Source organism: Diceros bicornis, chromosome 22 (genome assembly GCF_020826845.1).
Source record: "Diceros bicornis minor isolate mBicDic1 chromosome 22, mDicBic1.mat.cur, whole genome shotgun sequence".
Lineage (NCBI taxonomy): Eukaryota > Metazoa > Chordata > Mammalia > Perissodactyla > Rhinocerotidae > Diceros > Diceros bicornis.
In genome coordinates, this window is record NC_080761.1 from 34,064,047 (window position 1) to 34,090,907 (window position 26,861).

Genomic DNA, 26,861 nt, shown 5'->3' on the forward strand with positions numbered 1-26,861 from the left:
GAAAATGGTGAATAATCGTTCTAATCATTCTACCATTTACTAGTGTATGACCTTGAGCTAGTCACTGAAGCTTTCTGAATAAAATATTCTTTTTCGAGAAACTTGAGAGCTGCTCTAGAATTTGTTATTAAATGCATTTTGGGGTTGAACCATATAAATTGCACCTTATGCAGGTAAAATGTGGTCAAATGGCAGCAAATTTATATGGTTTAACCTAAGGTAATTTTAAAAGAGGCGCTACCAATGTTATAGTCATGAAAAGGTATTGAGCTTCTGTAATTAAACCCCATCCACAGCAGTCAAACACGTATTTAAAACATGCCTCCTCTTTTGAATTGGATGTTTTTAAACTCACTCTTTTAAGCTTCTGGCAGAGCTGGGCTTTATCATCATCGCAAAACAGGCCTTGCGCCTTAGAGTCACTTGTCTGATGATGTCTGTATGCAAAGCTGTGGGTAACTGACTATCGCTGTCTTTAACACTGCTGTGGCTGTCTGAATCAAGTCAAGACAAATTATACCTGGGCCGTGTTGGCGATAGTTGGAGTGCTTTAGTGGGCCATCCCTTTGATAGTTAGATTACACTCGTCTTGCTCGCTCGCTCGGTGTAAATGTAATTTGAGAGGCTTGTTGCTTGTTTCTAGTAAGTGTTGTGACTTGAAGATGAAAATATGTCACACCGGCTTCTTGGCTCTACTTGGAAAAGACATAGAATTGTCACTATCAAGAAGGAAGAAAATGTTTCATCATCTACATTAAACTCTGAGGACTGACAAGATCTACTGTGTAAACAAAGTTGAAGTACTTTTGGTGCACTAACTTCTTGCAACTCCAAAACAAGAAGTGTTCTCGGTCCCATTTTTTCATAGCTATTTAAAATTGTTGTTTAAGAGAAAAAATCCACCCCCCCCAATGACTTATCACTTTTGTAATATCTCAGAATAAAAGGCAAAACAAACATCCCATTTGGAAAAGAAATGACGGAAAATGCTCACTATGGGATAAATCTTTATCCTCTGAAAATACATTCCATTTTGAAATAACTTACTTCTATTTTTAGAAGAGTATGACTTTGCATCTAGAAGATAGGAAAGAAATAATAATATTACAACAAATAAAAATCAATTCCAAAGATCTCTTATTAGTCATCAAGGAATAGTCACATTAACAAAGTTATGACCCTAGGAAAGGAAAGTTAATTTCATTTTATTTTCAGCTCCATGGCAATTTAAAACACGGGCTTATCAAATATAGCTACACTTTACATTCATTGCAGAACATTATTAAGGTTATTTTGCATATTATTGTTATACCTCAAGATATCAATAAATAATGCATGCCTACCATGAGGCAGACATTTTTATTTCTTCATTTAATACTTAAAACAAAAGCTACAATGACAAAAACTGTGGTTGGCATAGGTCCTCAGAATGATGTTAAAATGTGATCTTTGTCATAAAGAAATTACAAATTTTTAGGTGGCTTCTGTTTAATGAGATGAGGTCAGAATGTATCGGAAGCTCAAATCTGGTAGGATTATTATTTTGGTGGTGATTTCTTGTTCTTGATATTGTTTTTTCCTATTTCCAGTTGTTCCCATTTCATTTCCATCTGTATTTCAGATTTTGGTACTAGATTATGTGCCAGACATAGTGTTTGTCAACGATGTGAATTTTCATTTCCTTCCGAGCCTTCATGGGTATTTTAGTGAGACGTTAGGGGAGGTTGTATTGACAGATATATGCAAAATGCAAATTTGGACCAGATTTAAAATATAATCTTTACGTTATATTTAGATTTAAAAATTCTATGACTCTAGAATGGATCGATTTAAAGATAAAAGGAATAGAATAAGCGATAGGCAGTGGGAGACAATGGTGTCACATTTAGATAGAAAATTTAGTATCTTTAGAAAAAAATCTTTTAGGAAAGATTTATAGAATAACATAAAGAGAAAGAAGAAGAGAAATGACATACAATGACACGGAGAAGGAAAAAAATTGAATTCATGGCAATGCATTAATCTTCCTTGTAAAATATTGTAGATTAGATATGCTCACTAGGCTCTAAGCCAGACTGACCAATAAGCGTATATTTGAAGTAGGACATATCTGTTCATTTTGTGATTTTTCTCTAAAAGTGCTCTTTGGTCCAGGAACTGGAGTGGAGAACTGATAAATGAGGTTGATTCAGGATTGAATACTGGATGAAAGTTTCAGTAAAACATTTGGACACAACAGAATTTTAGTAAAAGGAAAACCCTAAAATGATTGAATAAGTAGAGAAAGCTTGAAACGGAGTTAAGTGGACCCAGAGAGAGAGAGAGAAGACTTAGGAAGAAAAAGACAGAAAGCTAAAAAGAAGTTATATTGATGTTTGAACAAGTGTTGCACGGTGCAATGAGATTTTGGTGGAGGTGTAAACGGCATCACAATAGATGGAGAGGCCAATTTTTGACAAGTCCCTAAGGTGACTCCATGAGGGTGAATAGCTAAAGTAGAGGAGAACTAAAGATAAGTGAAACATAGAAGAGCAAGAAAGGGAAATTAGTATCTCAGATGGGACTTCAATTTGGATATTAACAATGCGAAGAATGAGAAAAATGACCAGTGTTGGAGAAAAGAGACTCAGGTACTGCCTTTACTGCGGAAGTTGTAAATGGATCATGGGAATAAAAATTTATGGTGAATTGATTTGGAAAGGGAGGTAAAATAGGGTAGCATCCCTTCCCCCCACACACTGGACAAAGGGGTCCTCAAGTTATGAAATTTTGTTTTATGCATTCAAATATTCCTAAAACCTAACTCAGTACTTGAGATGGGCACACTCTAAATTTAGTTTAACGAATGAAGGAAAGCTTTTTACAATAGCTGAGACAATTAGTGCTTACTATGGGTTATCATTTAACTATACATTTCAGGGCCTGGCCCTGTGGCATAGTGGTTAAGTTTGGTGTGTTCTGCTTCGGTGGTCCGGGTTTGCAGGTTCAGATCTGCACCACACGTGGGCCACGATGAGGCAGCGACCCACATATAAAAAGTAGAGGAAGACTGGCACAGATGTTAGCTTGGGGCTAATCTTCCTCAGCAAAAGAAAAACAACAAAAAACAAAAAATTGTACATTTTATGTATGGTCATTAGTGCTTTTCACCAAATATTTATAAATCTCCATCTCATCACATGTCAGGATTGTATTGCCCTCACCCTTTCTAGTGAGGCAGACTATATGACTTGCTGTTGCCAAAATAATGTGGAAAAAAAAGTCTTTAGGAGCAAAAGTGTGGTTTATTTCCCTCTCTTTCCCACTGACTCAGCTACCAGCAACATTTGAGTTGATGGAGGCACCATAGACTTATTTCTCTGTTTGAGGACAATATGCAATAAAGCCTCTAGCTGCTCTGCAACGGTGAAAGCTCTATTGTCAATCTACTGCTTGCAAGGATGGAGCCCTCGGCCAATTGGCAATAGACGCATAGCTTGAAGGTGAAATACATCTTATTGTTAGGAGCTACTGGCATTCTGGAGTTAAATGTAAGCTAGCATATCTTGACTAACACACATGTGTAATGGAGTGTCTGCTTACAATGTAAAAGGCGGATATCAATGCCCTCATTGTTACAGATAAGGAGACTGATGCTCAACGAGGTGAGGGAAGAGTGAAGGAAATGTTGTGCTACTGTCTCCTTTATAGTCTGAAATGGTGGCCACCTTGATATACACTAGTCCAAAAATAGTTGTGGAGTTCAGAAGCATCTATTCCAAGAATTCCTGTGATCTAGCTAGAATATGTAACAATGACCAAAGCTTTAGTAGAAGTTGAGCATCACAAATTCTGAGTATTTCTTACTAGAATGATTTGAAATTTCTTAACGATCATAAAAGACTAACACAACTATATGTACATAGTATGTGCAGACGAATTGAAAATTAAATACCCAGAGATGTTTACAGGAGAATAGAAGGAAATACTGAAAACAGCGTGGATAATACTGGATGTCATGTCTTAATTGTTTTGTGTATGTTTGTTTAGGGAAAAAAAAATGGACATCTCACGTTTTTACTACATTAAACCAAACAATTATAATCTTGAAAATATGTGACTTAAAAAGTTCTAAAAAACTCATGCCTATATTTTACTCCAGTTCCTTTACGTTCAAAAATTTACACTTTAAAAATCAAATTAGACTCTCATTTTAGATTTGAGATAGTATATTCTCAAAGGAACATATAACATTTAAATAATCTTTCCTAATCCCTCACAGGTGATTTATATGTCAGGCAATTCTATATGAATACTTATACATTAAAAACATGTAGGTATAGGAGGGCTTATGACATGAATTCAGATTTATTAGGATAGAATGGATATTAAGGACTGATGTTATAGCTGGATGTTGAAAACCAAGCTATAAGAAAGTAAAACACATACTCCATTTTTTCATAAAGTTATCTCATTTTCTGGGAAGCAATTTCAATTAGTGACTATTCAGCCAAATCCAAGTCACTCAGATATTACAGTTTCTTAACTTAAAATTGACACCAGCAATGAGATTTCAATCTCCAAACGATTAATTTGAGATCATACTTATGCCATACTCTTAGGTAAGACTCAACGAATAGATGTCAAATAGAAAATAATATTTATAATTTGGGGAAATTCTCTATTATGCTTTCTAATACTATAAATTAAGTGACTCTTCAATTGAACTGTTGAGATTAAGCATTAGCTTCAGGTAAAAGGATTTATACTATATCCTTGCTTAATTCTTTTCTACAATCCTCAGGATCCAATACCTGAAAGGCACTAAAAGGAAAACTTAGCAATTGGAATTCTCTTTTCAAACTGTCTCCCAACCAAGCCAGGATTCCTTGGAGGAGGTGATTCTGAATGCTGATTCTGACTGCCATCTACAGGGAGCCTCAATGAAAAACAGTAATGCTCTCATCAATCCTAGCATCTTTCTATGTCAGCTCAACACAGTTGCTAGAATTTCTGCTTCATGGTATAGTTAGTAAAATTTAATATAAGAAAATATAAAAATATAAGAATAATACAAATAAATTTCAATACCATTTTAAATTCTTCTTTAGGTCTAATGTTAGTGGTCATATAAAAGATACTTTTGTATTTTTTTGCATTTCTAAAAGGTAGCCAATTACCTGCACGATTAAAATTTTAAATAGTAAAAGAATTCACTATCAATCATACCCAAAGAAGGGAGACTATTTAATGGTAAAGAAAAATATCAATTTAAAAAAGTTTCATGACTTTCATCCTTGTGCATAAAAGAAGCCTCAGGTTTGGAAAATTAGCAAAATACTATGAAGCAATATAATGTATTGAAATGTTTATTAATGTCCAGAAGAGATATAGGAACAAAGCTAAAGGGGAGAGGGAAAGGAACATCTTCTAACACTGGCAGAGAAGGCCTTGCTGTCTTTTTAAAGTATGCATGTTTATAACGACTATTTTTTGGTCATGTTTTTAAGAGCACAAAAATAGCTTGTGATAAGATCAGTAAAAAAAGCAAGATCTCTTATGTTTTGCATAATCTAAAAGCAATTAAATCAAACATCTCGTTATTATCAGATATTTTTTAGATTTTTCAAATTCATAATACAAGTGAGTTTAATGAAACTCAAATTGCAATCAAATAGAAAAATCTGGTAAAATAACAACCACCTTGTCTGTTTGACCTACTTTACTCATTGTTCTTCTCACATCTTATGATATCAATTAAATTATAAAGATTTTTCCTATAGAAATTACTAAAGAGAAAAATAGACAGAAACTAATAATATTTAAAGTGTGAAATACAAGACTATATATGCCCTGGTTAATGGATACCTGTACCTGCAAATGAGCTAGACCCTTGAAGTGCTATCTTTGTTGTATTAACTCTTTACTCAGTTATTTCCACTGCTTGGCTTCTTTTTCTCTCTTTTTTGCTTTCTCAGGTACAATGTAGGCGTGGAGAGAGAGTGCTGTAGGGGAGCTCCAGGTCAAATCAATGTTGCAGGTTAAGAGAAAAGAACAGAGCAAGGAAGAAATCAGTGGTGCAAAATTGCATCCTGGTTACTAACAATATTTTCTTTTCTTTGGAAGTAGGTCACTTATGGTCAACAGTGGGGAAAAAAAAGAACCTTGACCTAAACAAGATACTTGATGCTTGCCTCATTTATTTATTTATTCCTCAACCATTTAGAAACATCTAATAATGATTGCTACTGGTTGTTGAGACCTTCTTAATGCCAGATGCTTTATATCTAAGTGTTATGACTACCAAGAATGCCAGCTACTGTCAGTCTCATTTGAGTGATAAAGAACTTCGGGTTTACAGATGTTAAGTAACTTGTCCCAGCTCCTAGAGTTGGTATGTGTTGCAACTGGGATTTGGGCATAGGTTTTTCTGATTTCAATTCTATACTCTTTCCTACTGTGCTGTGCTAGATACTAGTGATAAGGAAATTTTGCTCAAATTCTAATAGGAAAGAAAGCATAAAAAGTTTTTTTGATTTTTTTATTTGTTGTATTTTTTTGCTGAGGAAGGTTTGCCCTGAGCTAACATTTGTTGTCAATCTTCCTCTTTTTGTATGTGAGCCACCACCATAGCATAGCCACTGACAGATGAGTGGTATAGGTCCATGCCCGAGAACTGAACCCAGGCCACCAAACTGGGGTGCACCAAACTTACCCACTAGGCCACGCGGGCTGGCCCAAAAGTTTTTTTTTAAAGTGTGTTGCGTAGAACAGAAGCAATGAGTCTGAAATCTGTCCTATAAATTATGGGAACATGATATTAGATATGATTCTCATGTTATGCACAACTTCATCATAATGCAACATGTAGCTCAAATTCAAAGATATACGTATAAAAAAGAGGTTCAAATCAATGGATCACTCTATACACATATCAAAGTCTTGCAATAAATCAAAGCAAGAAGAGTAATCTAAAATAACAATTCCTGATCATTTTTACCACTATTAAAACATTTAAAATCTTACAAGAAATAACTATTGGTATTTATAAAACTGTACTCTTTGATCCAAAAAGTACTTTCTTTCCCCTTTATTTAGTTGTTAATCGCTTGTAAGTTCAAATACAAGTTCTAATATTCTAATGAGGTGGCAGTGACCTTGATTTCTGAGCAGTTGACTTTGTGTTAGCTGCCATAAATCCTGGAATTACAAAGAGAGAGAAGTAAGGAAGCATGTTTTGTATCTGTCAGATAGTCTGATTTTATTTTTATATTTGGAGAAGTTGAGACAAAGAGAGAAAGTCAATGATATGCCTCAGGTCACATAACTATTAAATGTCTGAAGCTAGGTTTAAGTCCATATCTACCTAAACAAAAAGAATAAGCTATTTTTACCACACTTTAGAGCTCTTTCAAAGGAAATAATATCCTCAATCCCTCCAATAAAAGCCAACAAACAAACAAACAAAAAATAATAGAGAGATAGAGAGCCAAAGCACATAGAAATATATGACAGATCACTCCTCTTTTGTGGTCCTCTCTGGATCTCTATGTCTGTTTTGTGAAACTCAACATCAGAGATCACTGACAACATCAAGAGATATATTTTAAATAATAATGATTTAAGTTAGCTTAAGCAAATTTTCACAAAAAATACCTCTTGATAATTTTGACTACAAACATAAATTTCCCAGTGTAATAAAGCAATCGTAGATTTTTGAAGATACCTTTGGTTGATTTTTAAAATAGCCATCTGTTTGAAAAAATAGTCATCAAAAAATCTGCATTTTTTGTTTAAAGTCGTCTTTTACATTAAAATTTACAGCATATAGTCTTTTTTTTTTTTTAAAGATTTTATTTATTTATTTATTTATTTCCCCCAAAGCCCCAGTAGATAGTTGTATGTCATTGCTGCACATCCTTCTAGTTGCTGTATGTGGGACGCGGCCTCAGCATGGCCGGAGAAGCGGTGCGTTGGTGCACGCCCGGGATCCGAACCCGGGCTGCCAGCAACGGAGCGTGCGCACTTAACCGCTAAGCCACGGGGCCCACCCTACAGCATATAGTCTTTATTAAGCCTACGGTCTATGGAAGAAAAAGAATAAATTTTCTCTTTTCTGTTAGCTTCCTTGATAGTCACCAAGAAATATGCTTTCCATTTTGTCCTGATAGCTAGGAGTCATAGAACTAACTGTTGGGCTTTTGTCTTTTATTATCTTTGTTTGTGCGTGTTTATATAGGTGCATGTATTTTTATTCTAATGCACCAAGAATAATTTTTAGCACTTGGTTTGATACAAACATACAAAATAACCACGTGAGAAATACTTTCGTGTTATAACAGATGCCCATTTTTTAAACATTCTTGTTAATGTATTTTATTAAAAACGTCTTAAGACAGCTCCCTTTTTTCTCTTGGCAATTGATATGATTAACTCAAGGTTATATTAACTTTTTCTTATATTATTTTTTCTCTTCTTTTTTCTCTTCTTAATGTTTAGAAACTATGTTTATTCAAAAAACACTTTAGAGATGCTTTCCTGTATCAATATAAGGCGTATTTTAGTGCCATCACTACTACAAGCTGACAATGAACTAATTTTTCATGTCTTGCTGAGGCACCCTAGTTCCAATTAATCTTAAATCAAATGTATATAGTGGTTTCAGTTTAATTCATAATGGGCTATACTGTACATAATAAAATTACCACAGAGAATTGATGAGTAGCATTTAATTAGCAGATGACAGCCTGATCTTAAAGACCGCAATATTTAATTTCTCAAAGACATAATGATTCTTGAGAAAAATATATAAAACATAGGAAAAACATGCAGTGGTGTACTTAGATGATTTAAGCACAGACCACAGGAGCAAATGGAGAAGAGGTTATTGACATTTGAAGTATTCATGGATAGTAGTAGTTAAGAGCAGGTTTAGGGGGCCGGCCCGGTGGTGCAAGCGGTTAAGTGTGCGTGCTCTGCTGCGGCGGTCCGTGGTTTGCCGGTTCGGATCCAGGGCGCGCACTGACGCACTGCTTGGCAAGCCATGCTGTCGCAGCGTCCCTATAAAGTGGAGGAAGATGGGCATGGATGTTAGCCCAGGGCCAGTCTTCCTGAGCAAAAAAAAAGAGGAGGATTGGCAGATGTTAGCTCAGGGCTGATCTCCTCACAAAAAAAAAAAAAAAAAAAAGAAAGAGCAGGTTTAGGGTCTGACTGCCTGGTCTCAACTCCCATCTTCCCTATTTCAGCCCCATTGCCCGGATAGCAGAAGCTGAAGCAAAGGTTTCAGGACCACTACTTTACCGAAAAACAGAAGTGAGGGAAAGGGAAAAAAAAAGTGGCAGAGCAAGAATATGTTACCAAGATGGCCATCACTTAGTGTCAAACATGACTAAACTCAGGAGATTATCTCCCAAAAGATAAAATAAACAAGCTTTCCTCAGAACACTTATTCCCAGGTTCTGAAAATAGAAGAATTTGTGCTCTGGCTCCCGTATCTTAATATCAAATTTCACCTCCTGGATTGTGACTTCATTTGCTTTTCTGTGTTGCATGTGTGGCAGCCCTGAATAGACTGCAGCATCTCATTCTTCAGAGAACAGGGGACCTCCAAAGTAGGAGATGAATGGTGTTCAGAACATCCATCGATGAGACACTGTTGGGTTGTACCTGATGAAGCCGGTTGAATTTCATACAGAGTGGGTTATCACAATAATGTCTTAGTTTGGAACGAATAGTCAAGTATTCCAGAGATAGTGAGGTGGAAATGATCTGTAATATCACTTGAGAAGTGTCTGTCTGATTGACCTGTCCTTAGAGCTACTGATGCTCTCTGTAATATCCAGCTGCTTAATACAATACAGTACCTCCATAGTTGTAAGATGTACTCACTTCCCCAAGAGGTGAGCTACAGGTCCAATCAGTCACAGAATTTCATTTAAAGACAACATCTCCTTTAAACAAACTCATCTGTGAAACAGGCCTCACTTTATTTATATTGTATGTCAATTGTTCACAGGAAATACTCCCAAAAGGCCCCAGGTGTGACCTTGTGGGAGCTATGTCAGTGCGATAGAGGTAGGTGATATGGGAGTTCCTGACACCAGTTCATCTGATTTTCTCATACTTTCTAGATCTGCTCAGGTCAGATTCCACATACCATTTCCATTGTACAATGGGTTGCTGCTTCACACTCCCAAACTTATGACTCAGCATGTCTAATAATACCCAAGTTAGGATAAACAGATGTGGTTACACAGGCATTTGGTATCCCATGGTCACGATCTCTCTCTACTAGAACCTAGTAGTATACTAGGAGTTATTTTTTCAATGAAGATTAATTTCTCAACTGTAGAGATCTTGATGTTGCTCTACAGCCTAGGATTCTAAACGGCGTTTTTTCCTACTGGGACTTGCCAGAGTGTCAATATAGTATCCTAAATATACCATAGATACTTCTAGCACTATCAGGTCTTCTGAGTCACATACTTTGAGTGACAGGGAAGCTTGCATCACAGTCTTGACCATGCAGAATACTTTCTTGCTCTTGACTCTACTAAAACTGGCATTTTTTTGTCACGCATTAAATGGATCATAACAGTATTCTAAAGTATGTTATATGCTGCCTCAAAAAATCCAGAGAAGCACTGTAATTAGAAAATGTGAGGTGCCTTAAATTTTTATTTCTGTTAGAAAGAATGTCTGATGTGCTCCAGTTGACTTGAATCCCTGAAATACTCACTGATGTGGCAGGCCTTGGCATCTTGAGCAAGATTTTCTTTCACTCTCTGGCACTCTGGTGTCTTCCTAGGGCATATAGAACACTTGTTAGTTCCTGATTATTGGGGCCAATTAGCATGATACATTATAATAGACCATCATGATATTCTGCAGAATAGCAAGAGGATAAATGTTTCTGCAGTGTATACCAGGAACGTGAGCATAGCGTTAACATAGCCCCAGGGCAATCAGTGAATGTGTACTACTGCCCATACCATGTGATAACAAACTGTTTTTTGTTCTCCCTACTGTCAGGAATCAAGAAGAATGCAATTGCCAAATCAATTCATGTGTGCCAAGTGCCAGAGGCAATGTGGTAGTACATCAATAAATATACCATATCAAGCATATAGTTGCAATTGGCGCTACACCCTGGGTAAGTGTAAGGTAGTCAGTCCATAGCCATCTACCAATCAGGATCAATTTTTTTTATTGATTTTTTTTCTAGCAGCCTAGTAGGTGAATGGAATAGGGATATCATAGGAATGACTACCCCTGCGCTCCTCAAGTATTTGATGGTGGTGCTTATCACTGTAATTAATCCTGCAATATAGTGTTGCTTTTATATATTCTCCAGGATAGAGCAGGACTTCTGTTTGCCTTTTTTTTTTTCCCCACCATAATGGCTCTTACTCCACAGATCATAACTCTGTGTGAGGATTCTGCCAGCTATTAGGTATATCAGATTCAATCATCCATTTGGGGATCAAGGAAATAATTGTAGGGTAGTTGTGTGGACATGTTGGATACAATGCATTGTGAGACAGTCTTGGGCTGTAAAACTCCGTCTATCACCTGGCACTCATGGCCTCCACTCATGGTATTTCAGTCCCTCCATCATCAGTCTCAGTTCAGAATCTTAATCTAACAGTCCTTAAAATACATGTCATTCCTGTTTCCCACTACACAGTTATCCTAGTATTGCCCACAAGTCCCTTTTGGAAAAGATCAGGGGAGTGTTTACCTAACTTGCTTGCAGCGATGTTACAGAGTCCATTCTCAAGGAGTTCTGGATTCCCCTTCAATCAATGGCTTCTTCATCTATGAACTGACTTAAATCTGGAATTTTTGTGAGGAACCACAATTTTCCATTTTGATGGCTGATGCCAGTTATCCATTCACAAGCTCTCATTTTATTTATTTTTTATTATATAGGCCAAGCAACACACTACTCTGCTTATCATCTATCTTTCCTCTAGGACACTATGATCTATTTACCGTCATCACAGATACCTGTGTATCAAGACACCTGATTTCCACTCTGCCAAGATACCCATTAGAGTAATTAAATCTGTCCTGCCTCTAAACATTAAGTGCTGTCACCTATATTCTTCCATTCTAGAATCCCATTATTCCTACTTATCCCAAAGAGTACAGTTTCATAACATCATCTCCCACTGTCACTCAAGTTCTACAGAGGACAGGGAACATTAAGTTTCTCCAGGACATTGGTTTCTCCTTTATGCCTATCAACGTATTCCATATTTTGTTGCCTTGTTGAAGGGAATGGCCTCTGGGAACACTTTGGGAAAATTGTTTGATGGTGCATTCTTAAGTTGTACATTGCAATCTGTTCTAACATTACCACTTCCTTGAGTATTTCTTTCTTCCTTTGTATTCTGGCAAGGAAGTGCTGACATTCCACCTTATTTACTGTAGGCTAAGATTGTGTCCAAGCTTCAAAGAATCATCTCAACAGATTATGAGGACTTATTCTACTTCTTCACAGAGCATTGACTTTCAGTTTAGGAGTGAATGCCTCAAATTCAATAAATTTGCCCATATTATAGTGTTTGCTACAGTGTGCTGCCCAGTTCTTCACTCAGGACTGAGGTATGATTTTCCCAGGTGTTGGTAGTGTTGGTTGATGTCTTATAGCTGAGTCTGTTACTGAGAATTGCCCTTGGCCACAGAGAGCTGCCTCAATAATTTCCCCTCCCTCTAGTGACCAGCCCACATCAAATGACTGGTCTATGAAGGAAATAGAAGGCCCATTCCCTTGATTCAGCTCCAGACAACCTAGATGGTCATTCAACTCCAGAACTCTTTGTGGGATTGACTGAGACCCCTTCTTCAACTGCATCACAGCAGTTCAGCTTCTCCCCTTGCCCAATTCTGCTCCCCATACCCCTAAGAAGTGCTATTCCCAAGAGCACTCCTCAGTAAAACCCTTGCATACAAATCTCCGTCTCAGAGTCTGTTTCCCAGAGAAGTCAAACCATGCCAATCTTTATATTTTACTACTATGCTCTGATACTTTTAGGATCCATTACCACAACTATCCCCCAGTTCCAACCCTATACATATTAATCATGTCCTACAATTCCAATTGGTGATAAAATAACTTTGTCCTGGAGGAAGTACTGAATTCCCTTGCCTGGAATGAGCCTGGAAATAATAAGTGTTGGTAGGACAGCTCCTGAAGAGTACCTTTTGGGAGGCATCTGCCTCCATGAGGTCTTTGCATGTGCTCAAAGCTGGAAAAACTGCTCTCTTCTGTCAAGGTGGAAGCACTGTTTTTGCTTTTGTTCAGGGAAATATAGAGTTCAAAATTCTCAGCTTTGTCCACACAACTGTCCCCATCCCAATTCTCAAAATCTTGCTCTTTTCCAACCGTAATCCTGAACTAAATAGATGAGATCTCTCAAGGCAACATGTTTGGTCTCCTTTGTAGCTCTGTCACACTTAAAATTAAATCTTGGGTCTGATTTTCTGCAAAGAGCCGTGTACTCATAGATGTTAAGACTCTGCATAAATGAAGCCATAGAGGCCCTCTGGCTTTCACAGTTTGCCTCAAGTTGGCAATTGGTTGCTCTAAGCCTATAATTTTCTCTTTCAAAGCTTCCAGTATCATTAACAAAAGCCAGCCCATTCCACAGTCCCTATAGTTATTATTGTCCCCATACCATATAAGCATACAGCCACTGCAGATTCTCAAGTCTTATCTTCCACCTGCACCTTTCCCCAATTAACCACAAGGGAAAGCCTTAGTAATCGTGATGTCATGGCATGGCAGAAGTGATCACCAGCCCCTTTTAACACTAGCTAAGGAATCTTTATTGCTGTGAGACTGGTCAGTAATGCAGCTCCAAAATATTCCCCTAAGGGTCCATTTTCTATGGTCATTCCTGATACTAGCTGTCTGAGACTGAGTTTCCTAGAAACAGAGCCTGAAGCAAAGGCTTATGTGTTAATGCTTTATTCAAGAGTTCAGTACTTGGGAGCAGGGGTGAGGACAAAGGAAAGTAAGGCAGAGAAGAAGGGAGAGTTGATATAGGGTTGCACTCCCAAGTTAACACTACATGGTGTTAAGTGTGATTGACTGCTTAATCTCATGGGAATATCTCCCAAGAAGCCTTATTAATGACCACTTCTCAGGACAGGCTATGCATGGGAGAGGAAAGGAAAAGAATCTGTTCTCTTCCTGCTGGATCTCCTGTTGGTCAAAGATTCACTTTCAGAGTTATAATTTCTTCCCACTTCCAGGTTGTTTTGGTGTAGGCACCAAATGCTCCCAGGCTGTTTATGCCTCAGCATCAACAGGAGATCTGGGCAAAGGGCAAAAGCTGTGCATTGGGCCCATAAGAGGAGGTATGCTGTAGCCATTTTAATTCGGTCAGAATCCACACCAAGGGGCTCTCTGTGGCTGTAACTGGGAGTGCAACATTAGTCAGAGGCCTGGGAACAGGCGAAGCAGAGAAGATATGAAGGGAATTTAAATGGCGTTTGATAAAACTACTTACTAGCTTTGTGACGTTTTTAACTTTGTCCCTTTGACCCAGTTGCTTCCTTTATAACCTGGGACTAATAATTGTACAATCTTAATTGGCTGCTCTACGAATTATAAGATATCTTGTTTATAAATATTTTTTACAGTTCTTGGGCCATACAATATGTATTAGCTATTGTTGTTATTTTCAAGAAGGAAAATTCTTGTAACCTAAATAAAAACTTGAAATATCCCCAGTTACTATTTAATCTTCTTGTAAAACACTGTATATACTATGAGGATCAGAAAAATATTGCTAGAGGAATTTGAGATATTTTATGTCATGAAGCAGTGAGGGAAATATTCATTAAATATCGAACTTGAATTGGATTTCTCGTTTTTACTTAAAAACAGAGATAACCAACTTGCAAGATAACCAATACAAATGAAAAGAACAGCTTTTTTCTCTTACATCTTTTTCTCTTTTTTCTCCATAGAAATAGAAAGACTCAATTATACATTTTTTTAAGATGCAATTTAGACTAGAAATGGTTGTAGACTGGTACGCTTGGAGACTCTTTCAAGATTAAGATACCTGCCCGTATGCACATTATAGTAGTGATCAGACAGTTTTGTCTTCTTGCTACTCAGTATGTATGCTTTCTCCTTCTATCAGCAACTTAATTTACTCATGAGAAACATCTGTCCCATAACTGGGTTAAGTTATTTAGGAAAGCTAACCTCATCCTTGGATTCAGGGGTGGGATGTGATGCTGGTCCAGCCAATCCACATGTTCAGTTTCTCATGATGATTGGCTCAGGAGAGATCACATGACCTGAGTCAGTCCAATGAAGATCAATCTCAAGATTTGTTGGGAACCTTATATATCAGGGTTATTGAGACTATAGATGTGAACCTGAAGCTGCTATGCATATCTTTCCTCTATGTTGGAAATTTCGGTCCGAATGATGCTAGCAAAGGGAATACAGAGTCAAATGATGATGTAACCGGACAGGAGAGTCCGATCGCCCAGGTTCTTGGTCAGTATAAGAGAGGAATTCAGACACTGACACAGTGGCAACAGTAAGCAAGCAAAGATTTATTAGAGGAAGTGTCAGATACACTCCAAGTGAGGAAGGGGGAGTGCCAGAGAATGCATCAGCCCTGTGACTTGGGTTAGTGTTGTTTTTATATGGGCTGTTTTGAAGGGAATTAGCATTATCTGGCTATCCACTAATAACGGTCTTTCCTCTACCCACACGTCAGGAGAGAGAGTTCTTGACCTTCTAGGGGAATCTCCAGAACTGTCATGGCAGTCATCCCCCATGGAAGGGGGCCTAATGCATATGGAATTTGTAAGTAAATTAAAGAAAGGTCAATGTCCTCTAGAAGTGTATAGCAGAAGGCTTTGTATGTGTTGTTTGTGCACCCGTTATTTTTATCATCATGGTTGATGGCCTCAGACTCTGGTGGTGGTGCCAGGCAGGTCTCAGTTCTCCTTTATCTACATCTTGTAGGATGCCAGAAAGACACTTCACTGATGCAGCAAGGTCTCCAGCCATGATCTGTCACTCATGTCTGGATGCCAGTAAGATGTTCCACTGATGCAGCAAGGTCTCCATCTATGATCCCTCGCTCATGTCTACCTAGCTACCTATCTCAATGGCAAAAAAGAAAAAAAATGGGGGTGGATTTTGATGACAGTATTTGAGGCCTGGTTCTAGCCAGACCTAAAGCTTGCATTACTCTTAGACCATTCAGTTATCACTAATACTACTATTAATACAACTAGTAATACTTTGATTTCATCTTTTGTTACTTGCCATCAAACATATATTGGTTCAGGGCCGGCCCTGTGGCTTGGCGGTTGAGTGCGCGCGCTTCGCTGCTGGCGGCCCGGGTTCGGATCCCGGGCGCACACTGACGCACTGCTTCTCTGGCCGTGCTGAGGCCACGTCCCACGTACAGCAACTAGAAGGATGTGCAGCTATGACGCACAACTATCTACTGGGGCTTTGGGGGAAAAATAAATAAATTAATTAAAAAAAATAAACATATATTGATTCATTAGCTGTAATGAATATACTATTAGTTATAGAAGATGTTAATGTGGGGGACGTTGGGTGTGGGTTATATAGGAACTCTCCGTACTATCTTTATTCACAACTTTTCTCTAAATCTAAAATGATTCTAAAATTAAAAGCTTATTTTTAAAAAAGTTTCTTCATAATACAAATCTACTTTATTATAGCATACTACACCAGGATAAGTAGATTTTCTTGCTAATAAATCTGCACTGAAGTCAAGAAGGTGAAGGAGACACATTTCTCTAATATTCAGAGTTGGGAAACCTGTGCTTCCTGATGGAAAAATTTCAAAACACAACCCCATATGATCAGTTTTGGGCAAAAAATTTTCAGTGAAAAGGAGATGAAAGAAGATCAAAATGATAGTATTTCAATCAGTCATTCTGCTTTATGATCTGGTAAACAATGGTCAGCCTTATATCCTGGTTTTCTAGTCATTCTAATTTCTGCTCTACTTATACTATAAAATACTATAACTAGAAGGAGACTCCTTATTTTTATTTCTCTGTCAATTTTGTACCAATCAAGGCTCTATTTTTAATATAGTATTTTCTTATTTGTATTACAAATTATATAACTTTTCACTCACAGTATATTTTTCAGAATATTGTATATTTACACCATAAAAACACCTCATCCCCAAATAACAGTAAGATTTTTTTTATTGTTGTTAATTCAGATATGTACTTTCCAGTGATTACTCTGTGGAGGAATCAGCTTTTAGTATATAACCTGAAGATGTTCAGTGACTTCAATTTCAATAGAAAAACAGAAATAGTGTAACTAAACAGAATAGACAATTCAAAAATCGTAGCCCCTAGTCCTGTACTTTGTGTAACATGGCTTTTATTTAGCCTGCTTTGATTTCTTTTCTAGACTTTTTTTAAATAGAAAGAATCTGTTTGATTTCACATAGGGGGTAGAAGTATGTATCAAAAATCCGAGAGGCCCTCCACACCTTCAAAGGCAAGTACCACAGTACTTCCGTTAACAGCATCCATATGGTTCAGAAGGAACACAAAGAAAAAGAAAGAGATAATATTCATAAACTGATGTTCAAAATAAAATGTGGAAGTCTGTAGATTTAAAAACCAGGCACTGTTGTGAGAGAAAGGATTGTCTTTCCATTTTCCCATAAAATATATTATTGTCTGGGCTTGAGAGCTTTAATGATAGAGTTTGATGTAGTAGAAGTCCTAGGAAGACAAGGAGGAGAAATAAATGAAAATCCCATCACTTCTGATTCCATAGGAATTTAGAAGAAAAAGGTAGAGGAGCAAGGAGACTGAAGAAGTGTAGATAGGGGCAGCATTGGCTTTGATTTTTCAGCCCTGGAATAGCAAAACATGCAATGGTTAGAGGATGAGGTTCAGTTTGAGTTTGAGGTCAACTCTGTGTGGGATAGTGCCCAGCCACCCATTTGGGATGCAGGGAGCAGATACCTGCATAGAGTGTCCCTGAGCTAACGCTGGAGACTTTGGCATACTTGGGAAGTGGAACAGTGCTGTTAGGGAAAGAAAGGGTCTGCCTACACTTCCAAATGCCTCTCTGTTCCTGTGTGTCACCTACACATAGAGGATCAGAGGGCAATGTGGCCTCCTGTGGTAGATGGCAAGGTAATCTCATAAGAGATGCTACTATTAGACCAAGGGCCAGATGGGAGCAGCAGCAGAAATTGAAAAGGTCAATTCAACTGGGAGGGTCTCTAGACACTAGGAAACAAGAAAGAATAAGAAATCTTCTGCTGCAGAAATCAGCAGCTATTGCCAACAGAATCAGGCAAAAACGCTCAAGTAAACCATACTTTAGCACCCCAGCCAGGGCACATTATAAATGATCAGAACAAGACCCTTTCCCTGGGGCTGGCCTGGCAGCGTAGTGGTTAAGTTCATGCACTCTGCTTCAGCGGCCCGGGGTTTGTGGGTTTGGATCTCAGGCACAGACCTATGCACCACTTGTCAAGCTATGCTTTGGCAGGCATCCCACATATAAAGTAGAGAAAGAGAGAAGTCAAGATGGCGGCATAGGCAGACTCTGAACTCACCTCCTCCCGCGGACACAGCCAATTTACAACTACTCAACTACTCGTGGAAAAATTACCCCTGAAGGAGAACTGAAAATTGGATGAGAGGAACTCCTGCAACAAAGGACAATCCCAATTGAGGTGGGAGAGGCAGAGACTCCCTTCTGGAGAGGAAAAACGCCGCCTTCACAAGCCGCCAGCTTCACGGCCGCCGGGAGCAGCTCACAGGTACTCAGCCTCCCTGAAGGTGCGGGGCCCTGAGCCGGGGAGTGCCCCCGCTGTGGGCATTTTGTGGACCCAGCACAATCGAGACCAGCGGCATAATATCTGACTTTGCCTGCTACTAAAACATTGGGGAGCACCCCCAGAAAACCAGGTTCACAAAGAAATTAAAACCAGCTCTTAAAGGGCCCACGCACAAACTCACCCGTTTCAGAAAGCAACCTAAAATCACCGGAAAGAAAGGTACACAGTGCTTGGGTGAAAAGAGACTCACCTGATAGGCCCTCAGTGCATCTCGACGAGAGGTGAGACCTCTCCAGGGACTGGGACATTGGCGGCGGCCATTGTTGTGGCCTGGTGTGGGCGTGCTGACACAGACACCACTGGAGTTCTCCCTGAGGCCTGCTAGCCCAGGGAGACTCACCTGCTAGCCCCACCCACTAGAGCACCGATTTAATCCAGCTCAGCCAGGGCAGGCAGCCCACCCTAGAGACTGGCCCCACCCAACAACAAGCCCTCAGGCAACTTGTAAGCCTGCATAGATTGGGGACTGGATTCTCTGCAGCCTGGCAACTGAGCCCACTTCAGTGGGGCAGGGCGTGCACAAGGAGCTGGTGGAGAGTGTGGGGCTCCCGCCATGGAGAAACTGGGTCCAATTCAGGAGGTGAGGGTGAGCACACGGGGCAGGACTGTGTTGACTGTGTGTGTGGACCTGTGGGTGGCAGGGCCTGTCAGCTGCAGAAAACTTGTGCTTCTCAAAAACATAGGGGGTTTGCCCCACCTTACAAAGCCTGAAACAATTGGGTGCTCATGTGCCTGAGGCCAGCCCTACCCAGCTGCAATCCTCAGACAGCTGACAAGAGACCTAAAGTCTGGAGGCTTATGGCAATTATAAGTCCCTGAGCCTAACAACCTGCCATGCTGGGGGCCTACTCACTTAAAAGAAATACTGCAACACAAATGTGGTATTAGAACTTGCAGCCAACTGTGCTGGGGCTCCCCACACCTGATAAAGAGACTGAAGGGCCCACAACAACTACAAACAGCTGAACATTACAACAGCTGACCAGGAACATAACTTGGCCTCCCTGGTGCCTACAGGGAGAGCAAACAGGCCACAACCAAAGGACACACGTAGCCCACATAGGGGTCACCCCTGGAACATTGAGAACTGAGGGAAGCACACTGCAGGCCCCCTAAGGCATCACTTACATAAGGTCACCTATTCAAGAGCAGGGGACGTAGCTGACCTACCCAATATGTAGACACAAGCACAGGGAAAGAGGCAAAATGAGGAGGCAAAGGAATACATTCCAAGTAAGGGAAGAGGAAAACACCCCAGAAAAGGAACTAAGTGAAACAGAAATGAGCAACCTACCTGACAGAGAGTTCAAACTAAGAGTGTTAAGGATGCTCACTGATCTGGGGAGAAGAATAGATGAACTCAGTGAGAATGTCAACAAAGAAATGGAAGATACAAAAAAGAACCAATCAGAAATGAAGAATACAATACTGGAAATGAAAAATTCACTAGAGGGACTCAAAAGCAGAGTGGAGGATAGAGAAGAACGGATCTGCGAGCTGGACGAAAGACTAGAAGAAATTACCCAAGCTAAACAGGTAAAAGAAAAAAGAATTAAAAAGAGTGAGGACAGTCTAAGGGACCTCTGGGACAACAATAAGTGCACTAACATCCATGTTATAGGTGTCCCGGAAGGAGAAGAGTGAGACAAAGGGGCAGAGAATCTATTTCAAGAAATAATAGATGAAAACTTCCCTAACTTAAGGAAGGAAACAGACATCCAGGTACAGGAAGCACAGAGAGCCCCAAACAAGATAAACCCAAAGAGGCCCACACCAAGACACATCATAATCAAAATGTCCAGAATTAAAGATAAAGAGAGAATCCTAAAAGCCGCAAGAGAACATCAAGTTACATACAAAGGAAACCCCATAAGGCTATCAGCTGACTTCTCAGCAGAAACCTTACAGGCTAGAAGAGAGTGGCACAATATATTTAAAGTGCTAAAAGGAAAAAACTTACAGCCAAGAATACTCTACCCAGCAAGGTTATCATTCAAAATGGAAGGAGAGAGCAAAAATTTGCCAGACAAGCAAAAATTAAAGGAGTTTGTCACCAAGAAACCAGTGCTACAAGAAATGTTAAAGGGACTGATTTAAGGGGAAAAGAGAAGACCACAAATAGGAAAAATTGTCTATTTCCATAATAAGAGGGTAATGGATACAAATGCACAAAAAAGAGGTTAGATATGATATCAAAAACATAAAATGAGGGAGGAGGGGAGTTAAAGAGTAGAGCTTTCAGACAGATGTCAAGCTAAAGAGACCATCAATTCTGTATCGAAGGAGAAAGTAACAGAGAAGGACTACTAAAACACTGAGGGAAAAAAAAGGTAAAAATGGGAGTAAGTACATACTTATCAATAACTACTTTAAACGTCAATGGACTAAATGCTCCAATAAAAGGCATAGGGTGGCTGATTGGATGAAACAACAAGACCCATATATTTGCTGCATACAAGAGACACACTTCGGACCTAAAGACACTCACAAACTGAAAGTGAAGGGATGGAAAAAGATACTCCATGCAAATGGCAATGAAAAGAAAGCTGGGGTAGCCATACTCATATCAGACAAAATAGACTTTAAAACAAAAACTGTAAAAAGAGACAAAGAAGGGCATTACTTAATGATCAAGGGAACAATCCAACAAGAGGATATAACACTTGTAAGTATCTACGCACCCAGTGTAGGTGCACCTAAATATATAAAGCAATTATTAATAGACAAAAAAAGAGAAATAGACAGTAACACAATAATAGTAGGCAACTTTAACAGTCCACTTACACCAACGGATAGATCATCCAAACAGAAGATCAATAAGGAAACATTGGCCTTAAATGACACACTTGAACTGATGGACCTAGTAGATATATACAGAGCATTCCATCCAAAAACCGAACAATACACGTTCTTTTCAAATGCACATGGAACATTCTCCAGGATTGAACATATATTAGGCCACAAAACAAGTCTCCATAAATTTAAGAAGATTGAAAGAATACCAAGCATCTTTTCTGACCACAATGGTGTGAAACTGGAAATCAACTATAGGAAGAAAATCAGAAAAGCCACAAATACGTGGAGATTAAACAAAATGCTACTGAACAACGACAGGGTCAATGAAGAAATCAAAGAAGAAATCAAAAAATACCGGGAGACAAATGAAAATGAAAATGCTACATGCCAGAATTTATGGGATACAGCAAAAGCGATTCTAAGAGGGAAGTTTATAGCAATACAGGCCTATCTCAACAAACAAGAAAAATCTCGAATAAACAATCTAACAATGCACCTAAAGGAACTGGAAAAAGAAGAACAAACAAAGCCCAAAATAAGTAGAAGAAGGGAAATAATAAAAGTCAGAGCAGAAATAAATGAAATAGAGACTAAAAAAACAACAGAAAAAATTAATAAAACAAAGAGCTCGTTCTTTGAAAAGATAAACAAAATTGACAAACCTTCAGCTAGACTCACTACGAAAAAAAGAGAGAAGGCACAAATAAGTCAAATCAGAAATGAAAGAGGAGAAATTACAACAGACACCTCAGAAATAGAAAAGACTATAAAAGAATACTATGAAAAGCTATATGCCAACCAATTCGCCAATCTGGAAGAAATGGATAAATTCTTAGAATCATACAACCTTCCAAAACTGGATTAAGAAGAAGTAGAGAATTTGAATAGACCAATCACCAGTAAGGAGATCAAAACAGTAATCAAAAACCACCCCAAAAGTAAAAGTCAAGGACCAGATGGCTTCCCTGGTGAATTCTACCAACAATTCAAAGAAGACTTAATACCTATCCTTCTCAAAAAATTGAGGAGTGGGGGAAGCTCCGTAACTCATTCTACAAAGCCGACATTACCCTGATACCAAAACCAGACAAGGACAACACAAAAAAAAAGAAAATTACAGGCCAATATCACTGATGAACATCGATGCAAAAATCCTCAACAAAATACTAGGACATTGCATACGACAATACGTTAAAAAGATTATACACCATGATCAAGTGGGATTTATTCCTGGTATGCAGGGATGGTTGAACATTCGCAAATCAATCAACATAATACACCACATTAATAAAACGAAGAATAAAAATCACATGATTATCTCAATAGATGCAGAGAAAGCATTTGACAAGATACAGCATCCATTTATGATAAAAACTCTGAATAAAATGGGTATAGAAGGAAAGTACCTCAACATAATAAAGACCATATATGACAAACCCACAGCTAATATCATCCTCAATGGTGAAAAACTGAAAGCTATCCCTCTAAGAACAGGAACCAGACAAGGATGCCCACTCTCACCACTCCTATTTAACATAGTATTGGAAGTCCTAGCCAGAGCAATCAGGCAAGAAAAAGAAATAAAAGGGATCCAAATTGGAAAGGAAGAAGTGAAACTGTCACTATTTGTGGATGACATGATTTTATATATAGAAAACCCTAAAGAATCCACCAGAAAACTTTTAGAAGTAGTAAATGAATACGGTAAAGTTGCAGGATACAAAATCAACATACAAAAATCAGTTGCATTTCTGTACACTAACAACGAAGTAGCAGAAAGAGAAATTAAGAATACCATCCCATTTACAATTGCAACCAAAAGAATAAAATACCCAGGAATAAACCTAACCAAAGAGGTGACAGATCTGTACACCGAAAAGTATAAAACATTGCTGAATTGAAGAAGACACAAAGAAATGGAAAGATATTCCATGCTCTTGGATTGGAAGAATTAACATAGTTAAGATGTCCATACTTCCTAAAGCCATCTATAGATTCTATGAAATCCTTATCAAAGTTCCAACAACATTTTTCACAGAAATAGAACAAAGAATCCTAAAATTTATATGGAACAACAAAAGACCCCGAATAGCTAAAGGAATCCTGAGAAAAAAGAACAAAGCTGGCGGTATCACACTCCCTGATTTCAAAATATACTACAAAGCTATAGTAACCAAAACAGCAAGGTACTGGCACAAAAACAGATACACAGATCAATGGAATAGAATTGAAAGCCCAGAAATAAACCCACACATCTCTGGACAGCTAATCTTCGACAAAGGAGCCAAGAACATACAATGGAGAAAAGAAAGTCTCTTCAACAAATGGCGTTGGGAAAACTGGATAGCCACATGCAAAAATATGAAAGTAGACCCTTACCTTACACCATACACAAAAATTAACTCCAAATGGATTAAAGACTTGAATGTAAGACCTGAAACCATGAAACTTCTGGAAGACAACATAGGCAGTACGTTCTTTGACATCGGTCTTAGCAACATCTTTTCAAGCACCATGTCTGACTGGGCAAGAGAAACAACAGAAAAAATAAACAAATGGGACTACATCAAACTAAAATCTTCTGCACAGCAAAGGAAACCATCAACAAAACGAAAAACAACCTAACAATTGGGAGAAGATATTTGCAAACCATACATCGGATAAAGGCTTAATCTCCAAAATATATAAAGAACTCATGCATCTCAACAACAAAAAAACTAACAACCCAATTAAAAAATGGGCAAAAGACCTGAACAGACATTTCTCCAAAGAAGATATACAGATGGCCAACAGACACATGATAAGATGTTCAAAATCATTAACTATCAGGGAAATACAAATCAAAACTACAATGAGATATCACCTCACGCCCGTCAGAATGGCTATAATTAACAAGACAGGAAACAACATGTGTTGGAGAGGATGTGGAGAGAAGGGAACTCTCACACACTGCTGGTGGGAGGGCAAACTGGTGCAGCCACTATGGAAAACAGTATGGAGATTCCTCAAAAAATCAAGGATAGAACTACCATATGATCCAGCTATTCCACTGCTGGGTATTTATCCAAAGAATTTCAAAACACCAATGCGTAAAGATACATGCACCCCTGTGTTCATTGCAGCGTTATTCACAATAGCCGAGACTTGGAAGCAACCTAAGTGCCCATCAAGGGACGAATGGATAAAGAAGATGTGGTATATATACACAATGGAATTCTACTCAGCCGTAAGAAACGATGAAATCCAGCCATTTGTGACAACATGGATGGACATTGAGGGTATTATGCAAAGTGAAATAAGTCAGAAGGAGAAGGTCAAATACAGTATGATTTCCTTCATTAAGTAGTAGATAATAACAACAATAAACAAACACACGGAGACAGAGATTGGATTGGTGGTTACCAGAGGGGAAGGGGGGAGGGAGGAGGGTGAAAGGGACGGTTCCGCTCGTGTGTGGTGATGGGTTGTGGTTGGTGTTTGGGTGGTGGGCACGGTGTAGTCTGTGCGGAGATAGAAGTGTGGTGATATACACTTGAAATTTATACAATGTTATAAACCAATGTTACTGCAAAAAACAGAAAATTAAAGAAAAAATAAATAAATAAAAAAAATAATAAAATAATATCACTAAGAAAAAAAAAATAAAAAATAAAGTAGAGAAAGATGGGCATGGCTGTTAGCCCAGGGCCAATCTTCCTCAGCAGAAAGAGGAGGATTGGCAACAGGTATTAGCTCAGGGTTAATCTTCCTCACCAAAAAAAAAAAAGACCCTTTCCCCAATATCACAGGCTCATGTCATAAGCCATGACTCTCCTCTTATATACCAGATGACATTTTAGAGAATATATGAGAAGATTGATGCTTTTGAGTCACCTAAGAAAACACATTTTCTAATTGTAAAAAATTTAATGATTGGATTGTACTGAGATTAACAAATAAAAGCAAGCTTACTTTCTTTTCCTGCTAATTAGCTTTTTGAGGATAGTGAGAAAGATGAGGCAGTTATAGAAAAAATACAGAATCTATATTTCCTTTACACATCCAAGTGTATTGTGAATCACTCTGCAACCCTGGAAAACACGTTTTTGACTTTTCAATTTCAGACTACTTTATCCTCAGATCAGCTAAGCTTCTCTCAATCTCCAGTTTTGCAGTCAATCTCTAGATGCAATCTCCAAATTCAGATTGAATTTTGGCACCAAAGCTAGCCTTTCTTTTGTGTTGTAACGTTCTAGATGTCTTGAAACAGCCTCGAATAGTCATTGTCCTTGATCCTGTCACTCTAATTGCTATATCATACTAGTTCTATCATGATTGAGTGGAATCTTATTTTTAGAGATTATCTTTCCAACCATTTTCCTTGAAATTATTCTTATAACCTTTGTTGCTTTCTCCAAGTATTTCCCACCATATTTCTCATTGTTAGACCCCAAGACACATTTGATACCAAGATGTCTGTCACATTGTTCGATCTCCTTTTAGTCAACTTTTGCTCATTATAAAATTGGCATTTCTGAGACGTGTGTGTGTGATCATCCTAAAATAACTTTCCTGCATCCAAAAAGACACAGATGGAAAATACATAAAACTAACTGGGAAAGCAATTAATTACCATGATACAGACACAGAGTTAACAACACAGATTTACATGCAGGAGTCAATTAACTAATGATTAGGGACACTCAGAAGGTCTGAAAAGTGCTGCATTGTCTGAACTCCCTTAGGTCAAAAGCAATCATTCCTATCTCCTCATTCTCACAGCACATTAATTACACCTCAACCATACATGTATTTCATTCTTCCTTTCATTACCGTGTGGGGGATCAGAATTCGCCACCCTAGATGTCCCTTTGGCTTGATTATTTTTAAGAACAAAAGACTCCAAAAGAAACTTTGACCTTCCCCTTAACTGCCTAAAAGAATTTAAGATAGAAGGCCTATTCCAGGAAGGAGCTAATACCATAAGATGACTATAGTATAATGTAAAATAGGTGTGATAGAAAGGCATGAGCAAGACCATTTGTATCAAAGTTCTGTCTCTGGGGTCACATTGTCTATAGACGGCCCAGCAAAAACTTGTTTAACAAATCTTTGCATTTCTGTCTCCATGTCAATTGCCTTCCTCCCCCTTGAAGTCCCACACCACTACCGCCAACATCCACCTTTGTCTTTAGCTGAAGATGG

The 26,861-nt window shown here is 38.4% G+C and overlaps 1 long non-coding RNA gene across 1 annotated transcript in view; it reads right to left on the reverse strand.

The window, feature by feature from the left end:
* LOC131420067 (uncharacterized) overlaps nucleotides 1-11,184 on the reverse strand; it is a 49,567-nt gene extending 38,383 nt beyond the window's left edge. Inside the window, exon 1 of the long non-coding RNA XR_009223455.1 lies at nucleotides 10,718-11,184. This is a non-coding gene — a long non-coding RNA (uncharacterized LOC131420067). The remainder of the gene's footprint in view (nucleotides 1-10,717) is intronic.
* Nucleotides 11,185-26,861: the final 15,677 nt, after the last annotated feature.